The sequence below is a fragment of the Hypanus sabinus genome, chromosome 6 (assembly GCF_030144855.1).
Source record: "Hypanus sabinus isolate sHypSab1 chromosome 6, sHypSab1.hap1, whole genome shotgun sequence".
In the NCBI taxonomy this organism is placed as follows: Eukaryota; Metazoa; Chordata; class Chondrichthyes; order Myliobatiformes; family Dasyatidae; genus Hypanus; species Hypanus sabinus.
Window position 1 is genome coordinate 67,296,770 of NC_082711.1, and position 13,652 is coordinate 67,310,421.

Consider the following 13,652-nt stretch of genomic DNA (forward strand, 5'->3'; position numbering starts at 1 on the left):
GGGCATCATTTATTTTCATTTTCAGAGTGCAAGGTAGCTGTGTGGAGGAGCCCATGGCTGCTGATTGTTGAGACAAAGTTTGAGGAGTCAAGCTATTTATAAAGCTTTAAAATTTGCATCACCTGATCTTCAATAACGATGACTGTGAACAACCCATAACAAGCTAATTAAGGTCTGAGAGTTTGGTAAAAAGTTATTTGAGAGCTCAAATCTCTTGGGGTGCCTAAACTTTTGCATGGTGCTCCTTTCCTTTTTTTCATTCTAAAATTGTGCAAAACAAAACTAATACATTAATCTTGCTTAAAATGTTGAAAAGAGTGTTTCATCTTTAACTTTATGACTTTTGGAGATCAGTTCATCTTCTACTCACTTAACTATTCACAATAACAAAAATTTTCACCAGGGTTGCCCAAATTTTTGCATGCCACTGCATCTTGTGTATAAATTAGTAATTTTAATGCTTAGTGCATACTTTTGTGGCATGGATGTGTGTGTGTGTGTATTCCAACCAGTCTCGCCCATTTATTATTTGTTCTGGAAGCCATTTTCTCACCAGATGATCCCAGTTCCCCAACCGTTAATGGTGACTTTGTTAATCCGGGTGGCGTCCAAGCTGACATGACTCTTCTGGCCTCAGAGTCTGGCTCTGTGGCTCAGAAGGGTAGGGAAAGGAGAAGGATGGCAGCAGTGATAGGGGACTCTATAGTTAGGGGGTCAGATAGGTAATTCTGTGGATGCAGGAAGGAATAGTTTGCCTCCCAGGTGGCAGGGTCTGGGATGTTTCTGATTGCATCCACGATATCTTGAAGTGGGAAAGAGAACAGCCAGAGGTTGTGGTACATATTGATACCAACAACATAGGTTGGAAAAGGGAGAAAACCAACTACAGGGAGTTAGGAAAGAAGTTGAGAAGCAGGACTCCAAAGGTAGTAACCTCGGGATTACTGCCTGTGCCACGTGACAATGAGTATAGGAATAGAATGAGGTGGAGGATAAATGCGTGGCTGAGGGACTGGAGTAAGGGGCAGGGATTCAGATTTATGGATCATTGGGACCTCTTCTGGGACAGGTGTGACCTGAACAAAAAGGATGCACTTGAATCCGAGGGGGACCAAAATCCTGGTGGGAAGGTTTGCTAAGGCTACTGGGGAGAGTTTAAACTAGAATTGCTGAGGGGTGGGAACAGAACTGAAGTGACGGAGGAAAGGGAGGTTGGCTCACAAATAGACAAAGTTTGGAGACAGTGTGAAAGGGAGGATAGGCAGGTGATAGAGAAGGGACGTGTGCAGTCCGATGGTTTGAGATGTGTCTATTTTAATGCGAGGAGTATCATGAATAAAGCAGATGAGCTTAGAGCGTGGATCAGTACTTGGAACTATGATGTGGCCATTACAGAGACTTGGATGGTGCAGGGGCAGGAATGGCTCCTTCAAGTGCCAGGCTTTAGTCGTTTCAGAAAGGACAGGGAGGGAGGCAAAAGGGGTGGGGGCATGGCGCTGTTGATCAGAGATAGCGTCACGGCTACAGAAAAGGACAAGGTCATGGAGGGGTTGTCTGTGTGGGTGGAAATTAGGAATAGGAAGAGGTCAATAACTCTACTGGGTGTTTTTTTTATAGACCACCCAATAGTAACAGCACATCGAGGAGCAGATAGGGAGACAGATTCTAGAAAGGAGTAATAATAACAGGGTTGTTCTGGTGGGACATTTTAATTTCCCAAATATTGATTGGCATCTCCCTAGAGTGAGGGGGGGGTTTCAATGGGGTAGAGTTTGTTAGGTGCATTCAGGAAGATTTCTTGACACAATATGTAGATAAACCTACAAGGGGAGAGGTTGTACTTGATCTGGTATTAGGAACTGAACCTGGTCAGGTGTCAGGTCTCTCAGTGGGAGAGCATTTTGGAGATAGTGATCACAATTTTATCTCCTTTACCATAGTTTTGGAGAGGGATAGTAACAGACAAGTTAGGGAAATGTTTAATTAGAATAAGGGGAAATATGAGGCTATCAGGCAGGAACTTGGAAGCATAAATTGGAAACAGATGTTCTCAGGGAAACATACGGAAGAAATGTGGCAATGTTCAGGGGATATTTGCGTGGGGTTATGAGTAGGTATGTTCCAATGAGATATGGGAAGGATGATAAGGTACAAGATCCGTGGTGTACAAAGGCTATTGTAGATCTAGTCAAGAAGAAAAGAAGAGCTTTCGAAAAGTTCAAACAAACTAGGTAATGATAGGAATCTAGAAGATTATAAGGCTATCAGCAGGAGTTTAAGAATGAAGATAGTAGAGCCAGAAGGGGCCATGAGAAGCCTTGGCGGACAGGATTAAGGAAAACCCCAAGGTATTGTACAAGACCAATCAAGTGTGACAATGGAAAAGTGTGTGTGGAACCGGAGGAAATAGGGGAGGAACTTAATGAATACTTCGCTTCAGTATTCACTCCGGAAAAGGATCTTGGCGATTGTCGGGATGACTTGCAGTGGACTGAAAAGCTTGAACAGGTAGATATTAACAAAGAATATGTGCTGGAACTTTTGGAAAGCATTAAGTTGGATAAGTCACCGGGACTGGACAAGATATACCCCAGGCTACTATGAGAAATGAGGGAGGAGAGTGCTGAGCCTCTGGCAATGATCTTTGCATCATCAATGAGGATTTGAGAGGTTCTGGAGGATAGAGAGGTGTTCTTTTAGAATGGAGAGGAGGAGTAAGTTCTTCAGCCAGGGAGAGGTGAATCTGTGGAATTCTTTGCCACAGACAGCTGTGGAGGCCAAGTCCATATGTATATTTAGGGAAGAGGTTGATAGATTCTTGACTGGTCCGGGCATGAATGGATACAGGGAGAAGGCAGGAGATAGAGGCTGAGAGGAACATAGGATCAGCCATGATGAAATAGCAGAGCGGACTCAGTGGGTCAAAAGGCCTAATTCTGCTGCTATATCTTATGGTCTTCTGATATGTAGTAGCATTTACTCTAAGGGATTATAATTATCCAACAGTGTTTTTAGTATTACACTTCAAGTTCAGAGGACTCACTCTTGCACTCTATCAGATCTTTAACATCCAAGTATCTGTAAGTTTGTGCAAGTACTATTCAAATTAAGTTAGTATAAGGTGCTGAATTTTGCTGGCAGCTTGCTGGCAAAGGGAACTCACATGGCATTCAGCCATCTGGACAGAACTAAGTATGGCCTTAAGCGAACCTACTAAGTCTGGGTCTAAGTGACTGACAGATGCTGGCCTGTGTGTCATTTTTCTCCATTGCCCAATTCACTTGGGCACTGGTAGTGTTGCACTGGGGAATCAGTTACCATCATCATAAGTGAGGTTGAATATGGAATTGGTTGAAGCGAGTTTTCAATTAAATAGACATTCTTTATCTACAGGATGAGGGTCATAAATTTATGTTGCTTTAATTGCTTACAAAATCTTTTTTTTCAAGAGCAGTGTTTAATGAAACGTGTAATATTCTTAAGGAGTTTCATCAGGTAAATGAGGAGATAATGCTTTAATTGGGTGGGCATCTAGAACCGGAGGTCACACTCAAATGAAAATCAAACAAAAACCGCAGATGCTGAAAGTGTGAAATAAAAACAGAAAATGATGGAGATCCTCAGACAGGATGTGTAAATAGGTTCATAGATAATGTTTTAAGTTAGAGGTCCTTCATAGGATAGGATCTGTTGAAAGGTATCTGACCTGAGCTCTTAACTGTTTCATTTTCCCCATGCAGCACTTGATGTATTTCCAGCATTTTCTTTTTGCATTGCTATAGTTTGAAAGAGTTCAGCCTTCGCATAAAATGTATTGAACCTTGAAATTTATGCAAAAGGTATGAATATTGGGAATTTTCTACCCAAGGGGATTGTGAAGACTCAAGTGTATTCAGGGAGAGGTCACCAGATTTATAAATATTAAGGAGGATGGTTTACAACAGCAATGTTATGGGGAAAGGCAATTATGATATTATTGAACAGGCACAATGGGCCTCATTCTCTTTCTTATGTTTTTATGTAACTATTTACAAAATTTTACTGGTTCTTATGAATCTGTTGACCTCCTGTATGTTTTGACATTTGCAAGAGAGATTGGTCCTCAGTGTTTGGCCAGGTGAGTACTAACTGGCAACAGTTTTGATTGAAATGCTGTATTCAGGAAGTTCTGGCACATTGTATTCTCCCTCTGAAATTTGCCCATGATACAGAATCCATTCTAATCTTAATTGGGCATCCATTTCTAAGTATTTGTTATTATCATAGAAAACCTATGAGAACAATTTGGTTTCTTAGGATTGCTTTAATCCAAGGAGGAATTACCATCCACAGCATTACCAACAGAATTCTATCTTGAAGATAAATCATAACTTGTAAGACTACTGTTACATTGCAACTGTAGCTGTCATTGCTTTATGAATGTCCTGATGAGGGGTCTCAGCCTGAAGTGTCGACTGTTTACTCTTTTCCCTAGAACTGCTGGGCCTACAAAGTTTCTCCAGTGTTTTCTATGTGTTGTTTGGATTTCCAGCGCCTGCAGATTTTCTCTTGTTTGTGATTATTTTGGAAATAGTGGCTTGCTGATACAGGAACTGCGGTGAGATACTTTAGTATCATCTTTGGTTACTACATTTATGTAACAATCATTGCACATCAAAAACAAACTGCATTTTGTTAATCACCTTGAGAATTCCATTTCCTACTTTGCTCTGACATTGTGGGAACTTTTGTTAATTCAGCATTGTGCTTTCTTTCACAAATTTGACAAGAGAAAGGAACTCTTAGAGTCATAGAGCACTATTACACAGAAACAAACCCTTTGACTCATCTAGTCCATGCCAACCTGATCTTCTGCCTAGTCCCATTTACCTGCACTCAACCATGGCCATCTATACCTCTCTCATTCATGTAGCTATCCAAACTTCTCTTAAATGTTACAGTTGAACCCACATCTACCTCTTTCACTGGCAGCAACTTCCACACTCTCACAGCCCTCTGTGTGAAAGAGATCCCATTGAGATTCCTCTCAAATAATTCACCTTGCACATTAAAATTATGATCTCTAATTCTGATCTCAGCCAACCTGAGAGGAAAAAGCTTACCGGCATTCACACTATCTTCACTGCTCATAATTTTGCATACCTCTAGAAAATCTCTCCTCTTTTACCTGTAGTACAGTGAATAAAGTCTTAACTGATTCAACCTTTCGCTGTAACTCAGGTTCTCAAGTCCTTGCAACATCCTTGTAAATTTTCTCCGCACTTATTCAAGCTTATTGATATATTTCCTGTTGGTACGTGACCAGAACTGCATGCAGTACTCCAAATACTCCAAATTTACCATGACTAATGTCTTATACAACTTCCACTTAATATTCCAACTCATGTACTTGAGTCTTCATGAAATTTTTCATTTCATTGTTTGCAGTCAGATTTTGTTAACTTGTTTAGCTAAAAGATAAGAGCACAAGTAAATAGGAGCAGAAGTGGAACACCAGGCTGCTCAAGTCTACCCTGCCTTTCGGTATGACCATGGGTGATTTATGTTGGCCTCAACGCTTCTTGTGTGCCAATTCCCCATAACCCTTACTTCTTTAATCCTTCAAATATTTACCTATCCCCACTTTAAATATTCCATCTAGTGATCTGGCCAACCAGAGGAAAGAAATACCTTTGTACCTCAGGTTAAAAGCAAGAAGATTTGCTTCATAACATTCACCATTAAGTCCTGATGAGGCAGTTTTATATACAGAAATATTTAAAAACAAAATCACTGTGCTTGCCCCTTTATATCTGAGGTGACAATTTTCTTTCACTACTCCTTATGGAAAAAATATTGACAGACTATTTACTGACTTTAAATGAAGGAAGGCATACTTTTACAATTCATTTAAATATTTCATTCAATAAAATTAGTCTTTGAAAGGAGAAGTTTATCATTGTAAAAGACTGAAAAGGGGTTTGTTTTGAAGATTTTATTACCTTAAATATTTCAACCTTATAATAGGTACTCATTAGCTATGTTATTTGTTAATGTGTACCTAAGGTGCTACAAATAGGGCATTTTAAAATTTACAATAATTTAATAAAGGTATTCCCATCTTGGTTTATTTCTGTTTAGATCATTTGCATTCTTAACTGATAGAAATTTGATATTGCCTCATGAAATAATAAGATGGTTCCATCACTGCAGCAGTACCGATTTTTGAATGTTGAATCTAGTTAAAAATCATAATAATAATAATAATAGAAGTGTGCTTATTTAAATATATTCTCCTTGACTTATGTTCTAAATAAATGCAATTTATGGTGAATAATCAGATATATAATTAACTCAGGATAGTATACAGAAACAGAGAACTTTCTCTGGCATCAAACTCTTGTATTGAAAATGACTTCACATATTTGTATTAATGTATTCAAGGCTGTAGAGGGAAAGTTAATTTTCCAGCTTAAATATTTAATTCAAGCTTAAAATTTAGCCTGTAATTAGAGCTCCCAAATGGCAAGAACATGGGGTATTTGTCCATTTTAATTAGATTGTTGTTTACCTATTAATTATATAGCATATCTTGTCATATAGTTTTGATGATAACAGATGGTGCTAGGAGTTGGTGAAGGTTTCAACAAAATAAAAATTCGCATGATTTATTAAGTTGCACTTTATTATTGACTGCTTTACCCTAATCAGATCATGCAATTTTGAAACATTCAAAGCACTCTTAAATTTAATTTGGAATGATAGCAGTGAGAGTTCTATATTTTAAAGTTATCTTTGATATGATGAATACATCATGCTCATTATCATTTAAAATATATTGTTAAAATGGTATTGTGGAGAGGCATCCTTTAAAATAGCATCACAAGTTTTAAATGGATGAATGTTTTAGCATGAATATTAACGTTCTTTTTAGTTCAGTGTGACAACAGTAATAGACCAGTCGGAATGTTAAAACTAAACTTCGATTTTTTTAAAGTTTAGGGTTATTAATTATACTAATTACAGACCAGCAATATTATTATGGTTTCTCAATAGGTCAAGTTTTCTTTCCAAGAAGAACTGAAATAGAACCTTCAGAAAGCTTATGCTCGACTTAAGATATTGCCCCTCTTTTCAAAAAAAAGACTTTTAAAAATGGCTGTCTTATGGTGCTTCTCATCTCTGCCGCTGTTAATTCTCACTTGACTATTCTGTTGATTAGTTGACCAGTTTTTTTTGTTCTCCAAAAAGCTGAGCTTTGCTATTCAAAGTTTACTCCCTAATTACCCCCTACACTGGATTTTGGTCTGACAATCCATGCAGCCCCGCCTTCAACTGTTCAGGCCCTAATCTTTGGAAACTTAATAAATTACTGCCCTTACCACCCCCCCCCACTGCATCTCTTTGCTTCCCTTTCTTTTGCCTTTCATAATCTATCTTAAAATCAGCTCTTTAACTTATCCTAATACCATTTATAACTTAATATCAAATTTTGCCTTATAATGTCCTTTTAAAAAGAGTTCATAAGAGCAAGATTTTGTTGCTGATCATACTACCAATGAATGTCATACTGTCTTCACTTTTGTCTGTTGGATTATGTTTAAGTTTTTTTAATGCATTTATCTAACTTAAATAAATAAATTCTTTAATTTTCAGCTCTCAAACTCCTTGATCAAGCTATCATTTTTGACCTTGTGCCTTTAGGTGGTGCTGTGGGTAAGTTTCTTTTCAAATTGCTACCATTCCTTTTCTACAGGGCGATATTCTTTTAAATTCAGTGGTGGCTGTCTTAACACTTCGCTCATGCATAGTATGTGTCCTTTCTTGTCGCCTTTGAGACTTGCACTTCCTTTTCTTCTCCTGCTGTTCAATCCACAATCGTACTTTTTTCTTTTTATGCAAGTCTTACTATTACCCCCTTTTATCTTTTTCACTAATTTCACTGATTCGCTGCCTCATTATTATTGTCACTTCTTCACCTTACCTCCCTCCATTTATTTGTTCTTTCCCCCACTTTCTGTATTACCTGAAAATAACACTGATCTTTCACATCAGTGACATGTCATAATATGTGTCTCTGTTAGCTGAGGTGCAAACTGTTCAAATAAATGTTCCTTAGATTTTCTGTTGGAAATTTCCAGATATTGTTTCACTTCCTATCTTTTTTTCTCTCCTTTCCATTCCTAGTTTCTTATCCAAGTTACATTCTATGTTACTTTTATTTTGTTTTCTGCGGTGAGAGAAGATTGGTTTGTACAGAAGAAAGTAACTTACTGTGGTTACATCACAGGATGCGAAGTAGGGTGGGGATCTTGTTGGCATTATCTTGTTGTTGTAGCATAGGCAGGTGTACTTTTGTTTTCAATTTGTAGCTGTGTTCAGAAGTATTTTAAAGGGATTACCTTGCACAACAGTAACCTTTACACACACAGTGCCCTTTTGAGGTGGAGATTCCCAGGATTTTGATACTGAGCATAAAATTAACCAGAAAAGCCACATGGCTTAAAAGTCATAGTGCTTATAAATCTGTTAGCTTTGTGATAATGGTGTAGAGCTCCTTAGGCGGGAGATGTCGTTGAACTAAACTTATTAGGTTGTTTAAAATATTGCAGGCAAATTGAAAATACTTCTACTGAGAAGGGAAAAGTACGTTTCTCATCTACTCATTAAAATAGGATGTGTCAAGGTAATAACTAAGCTATAGGAGAAAATGTTAGAAGATTGTGGGGGGGGAATGAAAATGAGAAGGGGAGATTTGTGGGGTTTTAGTGTGGTAGATGGACAAGGGGAAGAAGGAGAAATTAAGGTTTTAGAAATGATGAATTGAAGTGTTCAAAGCTAACAGAGGTATGGGGTTACAGCAGCAGCAGTTTTGAAGAATAAGATAGGGAGTGACACTGATTCACTCCAAAGACAAACTGGTGGAAATTATCCAATAAGTTAGTAATTACAGTTCTAAAGTTGTTTTCTGTTACTAAGCTTAAATTCAGCATTTTTTTGACATGATTCTAAAGTTCTCATCTCCAACTGAGTGCTGAAGAACAAAAATGAAAGAGAGCTGATAACTTGAGTAGAGTAACAATCCTGAATAGTGTTGGAAGTGAAGAGGATACAGGGATCAGATTTAGGCATATAAAAGGATGGTTGTTAAAGGCTGAGGTGGAAGTATTCGGTGGAGGTGTGTGTTTCATGATAAACTCTTAGTGGTGCTCCGATATGGCGGTTTTTTCACCCTGGTTCTTCCCCGACTTTGAACATCTAATGATTAAATGACACCTGTTCTTTTACTTAGGGAGTTCTTCTCTATAATCCTGGCCGCAGTTTACATACCACCAGCTGCTGTCTATAATCAAGTGCTTGAGATACTGGATGATGTCGTCTCCAAATAAGAAACAGTCCATCCGAATGTCTTTCAAATGATAGTCGGAGACTACAATTAGGCTTGTATGAAGAAATCCCTCCCCAAATACCATCAGCATATAACCTGTAGCACCCAATACAATAGACTACTGTTATACTAAGATAAGGAATGTCTACCGTTGCATGCCCAGATCACATTTTGGTAAATCAGATCACTTGTCTGTCTTTCTCCTACCTGCATGCAGGCAGAGGCTAAAGAGCAAATCTCTAGAGATTAAAACAACAAAGAGGAGGTGGTGGGAGACAAGAGGAGGGGCTACAGGATTGCTTCAAGTCAGTCAAGTCGGCCATGTTGAAGAACTCATTTGTGCATCTGAATGCACCATAGTTGTCACAGACTTCGTTAAAATAATCGTAGATGAATGTGTCCCCACAAAATCATTCAGAGTATTCCCCCAACCAGAAGCCCTGGATAACCATGAGATCTGCAACCTGCTGAGGGCCATATGAGAGGCATTCAAGACTGGTGACCAAGAAGTTTCCAAGAGGTCCAGGTACGATCTCCAGAAAGCCATCTCACAGGTGAAGTGACAATTCCAGATAAAACTTAAATCAACAAAGGATGCTCGATAGTTGTGGCAGGGCTTGAATACCATCACCTCTTTTAAAGTTAAATCAAGCAACATGGGCGATAACAGGACTTAGTTTCCAGATGAGCTCAATGCCTTCTATGCTCGCTTTGACTATCAAAACATGGAGGAACCATCACAAACTCCCACAGGCCCCAATGATCGTGTGATCTCAGTCTCTGAGGCCAACATGCAAACAGCCTTCAGGAAGATGAACCCATGAAAAGCATCTGGCCCAAATGGGGTACTTTGACAAGTACTGAAAACCTGTGCTGATCACAGCAGTCTGAGGTACCCATCTGCTTCAAGCAGACTTCAATTAAACCAGTGCCTAAGAAGAATGTGGTAACCTGCCTCAATGACTATCATCCAGTAGCACTTACATCCACGGTGATGAAATGTCTTGGGAGGTCGGTGATGAAACATATCAACTCCTGTCTGAGAAGCAACTTAGATCTGCTCCAGTTTACCTATTGGAGCAACAGGTCTGTCCAGCAGATGCCATTTCATAGGCTCTTCATGGAACCCTGGAACACCTGGACAGTGAAGATGCATACATCAAGATACTCTTTATCAACTACAGTATTCAATACCATCAGCCCCTCAAAATTGATCAATAAGCTTCAAGACCTTGACCTCAATTCCTCCTTGTGCAATTGGATACTCAATTTCCTCACTTGCAGTCCCCAGTCTGTTCGGATTGGCAATAACATCTCCTCCTCAATTTCCATCAGCACAAGTGCACCACAAGGTTGTATGCTTATCTCCTGCTCAACTTGCTTTACACTTATAAATGTGTGGCTAAGCACAGCTCCAAAACCATTTTCAAGTTTGCTGATGGCACCACTGTCAAGCTGATTCAAGGGTGGTGACAAATCAGCATATAGGAGGGAGATTGAAAATCTGGCTGAGTAGCACCACAACAACAACTTCTTACTCAATGTCATCAGGACCAAGAAGCGGATAATTAACTTCAGGAGGAGGAAACCAGAAGTCCATTGGAAGATCTGGTGTGGAGAGGGTTTAAATTCCTTGGTGGTGTTATTTTGGAGGACCTGTCCTGGGCTCTGCATCAGGGTATATTTATTTTTTGAATATCTTTAGAATATTTTTTAATTTAACTTAATCCTATATACTTCTGCCCACATTCTCATGAACACCTGAGATTGTGCTGCTCACCTACACATCATTAACTGGCAGCTCAGGTCTCCCTTACAGGCTGAACAAAGACAACTACAAAATTCCAGTTGCAGATCACTTAACTTCACCATTCCACTCTCCTTCTGATTTCAGTGTATTTGGCTTCTCACCGGAGAAGCCCAATGTAAACCTGAGACCAATATCTCATCTTCCTTCTGGAATTAGCGATATCCCTTGGCAGTTTACCAATTTCAGATGACCATCGTTTCCAGTTTATGTTAGAGCTGGTCAGTTCTAATGAAAGTACATGGGATGCAGGGGGTGTTCAGATGGTGACTGTGGGGAAGCATGAAGGAAAGGTTTTGGAAGGGTTGAGAACTTGGGACATTTATGTCATTTCTATCACTATGATTCTGTTAAATTATCCCAGCATTTATGTTATTATTTTGGAATTAAAATATCTGCAGTGTTTTTAATTTTTAATCCCAGGCAGTTCTAATGAAGCTCTTCTGCTTTGTTCTGCATCTCATAGTTCCAACAGTTTTATATTGGTTTTCTTCATGACTGTTTACACTTCTGAGTAGATTAGTTTTCATCAACAGGCCTTCAGAACCCTTTCTCAGTTGTGACAAGTCTGTCCTCCATTTTCTCTTGGTCTATACCAGAACACTGATTGGGCTATGCCATTTCCTTTTTTCTCTAAGCCTCACTCCTCTGCAGCTTACTGCACTTTTTATTTTGCAAGATAATTATTTTGTGTATCAATCACTATGTTTTGATTAAGATGCTATGATTATTACGACATTACTCTAAATGATTTATTTTCAAATGAGCACCTCTATAGCAAAAAGAAATGAGGTACAGCTCATACCTCTCAGGGTTATTTTTGTTATTTCCTACAAACCTGAAGTACTGCTTCTTTCTTTTTAATGTTTGCTGCTGAACTTTTGATATTCCTTATTTAATTTCAGGAATATGTTAGCCTTTAAAATCAGAATCTCCAAAATAGTAATAGTTGAACAAGTTAGAATTCTACATTTTATAAATCTTTTCCTTGATTTTGTTCATGACTTAATAAGATAGAGGAATTGATGTGTTTATTCCTAACAACTACATTTTTGTTGCAATCCCAAAATGTATTCAGCATAAAACGATAAATTCCATTAATAACTATGCTAAATGATTTTTACATGTGACAGATGTACTGTAGTTGGATTGTCAAATCATAAATGTTTGTTGATGTAATTACCTTGGCTGATTTAGACACTTTCATAACCTTCAATAAAAGCCTGAATATTTTACTTATTTCAGACATTCATTCTTAAAAAATATTTTGTAGGTTTATCAAACTAAAGTATTGCTGTTAAAGGTTGTGATTAAAATGCTAGTTTTCTTTGACATTCCATTATTAACAAGACTGGGTGGTGAAATTCTGGTCAGTCATATTATTTTCAGAAAGGCTTCAGCAATTGTAGCATTTATTGCTTGCATCAAATTGTCAATGGATAGGTGGTGGTGACTTCTTTAATTTTTATTATTGGAAAGTTCCAGAATTTTGACCTGATGGCATGAGACTTGAAAGGGAACTAAATGGATTGGCAAAATTGTCTTAGATATTCTAGAGTAGTGGTCATCGACCTTTTTAAGCCCAAGATCCCCTACCTCAGTCTTAGTGAAAGGCAAGATCGACCCCAGATCAATTAATTACACGCATGCGCACCGGAGCAGAAAAGACCGGAAGTAAAACCCTGCAACCCGGAAGTAGAAATAATGTATAAACACCAGTGGTACCCACCCTTTTTTCCACCACGGACCAGTTTAATATTGACAATGTTCTTACGGACCAGCCGACGGGGGTGGGTGTTAAACATGACCGGAATACAGCGATACTCAAAGCAGGTTCCTTATGTCCAGTCTATTCCACAATTTAGTTTTCATGGCTGTCGGCACTTAGCTTCTGTCCCGTGCTGCTCATGTTTTTTTTCTGCTGAAAAAACTCAACGTGTTTGTCTTTAAGTGTGGGTTGCTTGGACTCAAGCTACCGAAGCAGTTTTGAGGGCTTCATTGCCTCATTAGACAACCTCCTGGCCCGAACTCCAGCCTCCCTCCTGCCCACCCGCCACCAGACGCCTTGCCCAGGTGCAGCTGATTGTGGGTGGGGTGCGAGGACAAGGTCAGGGCCGGTGGTCCCCATGCCGGGGCCGCAGCAGTCGCAGTCCGGAGAGAGCAACCGACCGAGCGAGGAGTGCGACAGGGCGCTCGCCCCCCCCCCCCCTTTGTAGGATCTATCGGCCGACAAAAGTTTGTTTCAGTAGATTGCAACGTGGTAGCTGCTCTGATACTTACGGAACCCTGAGTCCAAATTAGGTCGTCTGTGAATATTTTAACACTGGGTTCCCCACAAACATTCAGTGTGATGAACGGATTTGGAGGCGGCACCCATCTGTCTACGCTCCAGGCCAGTAGCAATGGCGCTTCCTGCCGGTTACCCGAGGCCAACCAGTTATCCCTGGTGCGAGGGTGTCACTGCATTTAGGCGACTGA

The 13,652-nt window shown here is 39.3% G+C and overlaps 1 protein-coding gene across 1 annotated transcript in view; it reads left to right on the top strand.

Moving 5' to 3' along the window:
- The window catches only part of tbc1d5 (TBC1 domain family, member 5), a 469,693-nt gene that overhangs the window by 114,156 nt on the left and 341,885 nt on the right, over positions 1–13,652 (top strand). The window contains exons 3-4 of the mRNA XM_059972347.1: positions 4,475–4,597; positions 7,636–7,695. The gene's annotated coding sequence lies outside the window, so the exon portion shown is untranslated. The remainder of the gene's footprint in view (positions 1–4,474; positions 4,598–7,635; positions 7,696–13,652) is intronic.